Source organism: Mytilus trossulus, chromosome 1 (assembly GCF_036588685.1).
Source record: "Mytilus trossulus isolate FHL-02 chromosome 1, PNRI_Mtr1.1.1.hap1, whole genome shotgun sequence".
In the NCBI taxonomy this organism is placed as follows: Eukaryota; Metazoa; Mollusca; class Bivalvia; order Mytilida; family Mytilidae; genus Mytilus; species Mytilus trossulus.
In genome coordinates, this window is record NC_086373.1 from 74,787,556 (window position 1) to 74,792,059 (window position 4,504).

The 4,504-nt window shown below is 32.2% G+C and overlaps 1 long non-coding RNA gene across 1 annotated transcript; it reads left to right on the forward strand.

Annotated features, from left to right (window-relative positions):
- Positions 1-220: 220 nt before the first annotated feature.
- Positions 221-1,493, forward strand: LOC134710021 (uncharacterized). Its single transcript, XR_010106082.1, has 2 exons — positions 221-469; positions 1,338-1,493. It is a non-coding gene; the product is annotated as an uncharacterized LOC134710021 (long non-coding RNA).
- Positions 1,494-4,504: the final 3,011 nt, after the last annotated feature.

The following is a 4,504-nucleotide window of genomic DNA, read 5'->3' on the forward strand; positions in this document are numbered from 1 at the left end:
ACGCTTACTGTTACTGTCGACAGATTCATTGAAACATTGAAGCGAAAACGGTTACCTTTCGATGTAAAACCTTTTTTGTATTTTATTGTAGATCACAATGAAATACCAACTCATCACTTTAGTAGTATTGATAGTTCTGGTGGACATAATTATTTGTGCAGGCGGCGGAGGAGGAGGTGGCGGTGGAGGCGGTGGCGGCGGTGGTGGAGGAGGAGGAGGAAGTGGAGGTGGCGGGGGCGGAGGAGGCGGTGGAGGTCAACAAGACACTTTAATTATTGACCAATCAGGTAGAGGTAACAGATGGGGAGGCAGAAATCAGTGGGGCAACGGAAGACAATTTGGAGGCGGTCAAAAATTTGGAGGCGGTAGAATATTTGGAGGCGGACGACGAAATTTTGGAGGTCGACAAGGCGGTGGTCGTAATAGATGGTAGACACAAAGTTTTGATCCTACCATCAGTGTTGTTATGGTAAGTGGTTAATAACATGTTTATCTGATCAATCATTTGATGTATGTTATGGACTGTTTTGCAACAGATTATCTTCAATCATCATTAATTTCTTTTTACAATTAAAATCAGAAAATCCATAATATGTATAATAAATAAAACTCAGGAGATGCGGAACAATTGGCCATGAGACAAGCATATACAGGTTCAAATGAAGTGAACAGAAAGAAAAAAAAAGGCAATCCTACGACCTTCAACAATAAGAAATCCCCATACTGTATTATTGAAACTCTCCAAAATGAAAAATATGATACAACGCAATAAAGAAAACTTACGTCCTACTGTATACAAACCATTTTACAAATAACAAATATGTCAGACAGACACCAACGACAACCACTTGACTACAGAATTAGCCCATTTGTAAAAGAAAACAATTGTTAGTCAAGGTACGGTATGCAACACGGAGCCTTGACTCACACAAAACAGCAAGCCATAAATGGCCTTAAAATGACTAGTGTAAAAACATATAAACGGGAAAACAAACGGTCTAATATATATATATAATTAACACGAGAAACGAGAACACGTATGAACCTAATCAACAAACGAAAACAACTGATCAACAGGTTCCTGACTTGAGTGTAAAAAAGGACAGGTACAAACAAATGCAGCCGGCTCAAATATGTTAAGAGGTATACACCTCCTCTTGCCTGAAACAATAGTTCAGCAACATAAAGAATAAGGCGGGGTTAAACATATATCTAATACTTTATAAATTTAGTTCTTCTTGTTTATTATAAATGCAGCTATATTTAAGAAAATATTTGAAAATACTGTTTTACAAATGAAATCACTAATAAATGTTTAAAAAATCATTTCATTTTAGATGGAAACATTCCTACCAACACGGCTTTGGTGACAATCATCCACTGTACATAGACTACATTGGGGATAGAGACTGCGGAAGAGTTTTTAAGAATTGCTATGATATATTTTTTATATGTATTAAGTTTTTTTCAATTAAAGACTTGAAATAAATTGATATGTTTTATCTATTCCTTGAAAGTATGAAAAGGCGAAATTGCATGCTGTTGAAAACAACAAAAGATTTTGATTCCGATCTTATTAGTGATTATGAAACAAAAAGCGTTCTTAGATATTTATTTCAGTTATTTTGACTGTAAACTCTTCTGATTAGTATAACTGCGTACCAGCTACATGTAGTAAATACTTTCAAATATGTTTTTAAGATTAAAGCAAATGACTGGAACTTTATCTTTTAGATGAAGCGATATCTTTATGAAATGGAAACCAGGTATGCAGGGCAACGACACAATACATGTTCATAATACTTTTATTGCGAAATCATAAAATTATAAAAGGAAAAAATATTGAAATCAAAAGAAAATTCAAAACGGAAAGTCCCTAAAAAATTGACACATTAAAATTTTGTTTATGGTCAAGTGTCCACTATTTCCAATGAACATCAGCAAATGAAAAATAAAATTGTTGAATTATGTCAAAACTATTGATCGTTTATTGACCCATTTTGCATAAACTTATAGGTTTCCAATAATGAAGAAAAAACCCATCTTATTTATAACTTGCAAATTTCATGCAAACGTTTTATAAATAAAGAAAACTATTATATTATTCTTTACATATATGTTTACAAATAAATTCTGAAAACGTTTTGTATTCTGACAACGAGCAAAAGATGTCAACTGAATCTTTTACTAGTATTAAGTATAACATCATATGTGGAAACCTAAGTTATATTATTGTTATATCTTTTTGGATAATTCTATTTCATAACTATATCTATCTGTATGACCCACATGGGCTCCGGTTTAAACAAAAATATGTCTAATTCATTAAATGTTAAAGAGGTACATATGAGGATTTGTTGACACCTGCATAGATCTCAATTAATTGATGAAGGCACACGATTGGATTTGGAATGTTTAGAAAATAATTGTGATTAGTAGATAACAGCCAATTTAAAAAAAGAAGAAAAGCTACATTAATTTAAGGAAGCTTGAACAGCCATGTAAAATGTGTCTAATATGACACCATCCTCATAAAACATCATATCATTATCATTATATATTTGACATGGTAGAAGTTATAGCCATACAAAACTACAATATACAGAGGCTGTTTAGTCCGGATATAATACAATGTGTCTAAAATGACAATATTGCCATAAAATATTTGACATAAACATAATTAAGGCACACTTGTTTTGTCTGGTGTTTTGTAGAGAATATTAATAATGGTATATTACTGGAGAAAAAGTGGCGACTGACTGAAGTATTCGGTGTAATTATGTAAAACCTTTTATCCTTTATACGTTCAGCGAATACTGCTAAGAAGATTACAGTAGACAGCAGTGGGTGAAAATACAGAATATAATAAATCTAATACTCCAAAACACTTCTCACCATAAGGCGTTTGAAATACTTAGTAACATCATCTTCAGCAACGGTACATGTACTAGATTGCACTATAAAGGACAACAGCTGTCTACTAAACTACATTATTTGTACTTATTGGTGATTTCGTTGAATCGAACTGTGAATCTTAGTTCTTTTTGGTAGTTGTTTTGTATTAAGTATTCTTTTGATAAGTCAAGTGTTTCCGACTGATTTGACATTTTGATATTAAGTTGTGTTGTTACAAAATATATTTATTCGAAATGAGATAAACACTTAATTTGAATCGCAGCATTTCGATATTTATTTTGAAATTACCTTCAATTAATAGCTTTTAAAAGGTTTTTGTTCTCTATTGTTAGTTTTTGTTTGTACAGTGATATTCCGTGTCACAATCTTACAGAGTAATTATAATTTGATATCACAGCACGTTCGCTATGTCTGCCATTACAGCGGGAGGTTTGGCATGTCACAAAATCAGGTGCAACCGACCATTTTATTCTTAAAATGCCCTGTACCAAGTCAGTAAAGGCCATTGTTATATTATAGTTCGTTTCTGTGTGTGCTACATTTTGATGATGTGTTTCTGATTTGTTGTAGTTCTCTTATATTTGATACGTTTCCCTCAGTTTTAGTTTGTAACCCGGAATTGTTTTTTCCGTATCAATTTATGAATTTCGAACAGCGGTATACTACTGTTGCCTTTATTTGTTGAGACATTTTGAAATTCAACGAACTTAATTTGTTTACAAATAAAATTTAAAGTCTACGATACAGCATAATAGATGAAACTATGAACTGTGCGTCTTACGAATGTATTGAAGCCACAAAAAAGTGATGTGACAGGATAACTTAAATGAAATATAATCTCATTCCTAGAAAATGAACAACTATATAATTCCACTTTAAAACATAATAACTAGCTGATCTATTGTTGATTAAACGTGTAGGAATAGTGTACATAGGAAATATATGTTTCGTCAATTTAGCATCATAAACAATATCTACTGGTAACAACTGTCGCTTCTTTAATAAATGAATATAGCTAAAGACGCAAATTCCGTTAATGAATTATTTTTCTCCCCAAAAAATGACGACGTCAACAAAACTTGAATCTTGCTACGTCAAACTATGACTACATTTTGCAACGTTATAACGTTTGATATTTTATATATGGTACCAAAAGGGCTAAAACTCATCGGATTTTGTTTACTAATTATTTTAATTCCGTCAAGTTTATTTAAGAGATATTATACTATTAAATTTGGAGACCAATGACCAAGCCGGTTTGTCTCCGAGACGATGATCGTCTGATGTATATTATAATAATACATAGTTAATGTATGTAATGATCTTTATAATGGCGTATATTAATTGCTTTTAAAAGCTACTAATTGGACATTCATAAAATTAGTCTTTGAAACACGAATGCAACCTGTGTATTACCATAAACATTTCATGTAAATTTCAACCATCGATTGCGCGGTAAAAGAATACAAAACAATAATACAATTGAATTAAAGTGGCGGGGTTCAGCTTCCTTCCGTGTGTATTCATTTTATACACACGGAAATGCCTTTACTAAGAAAGGAATGTAAAGTTGCTTTCCGTTAGTGTG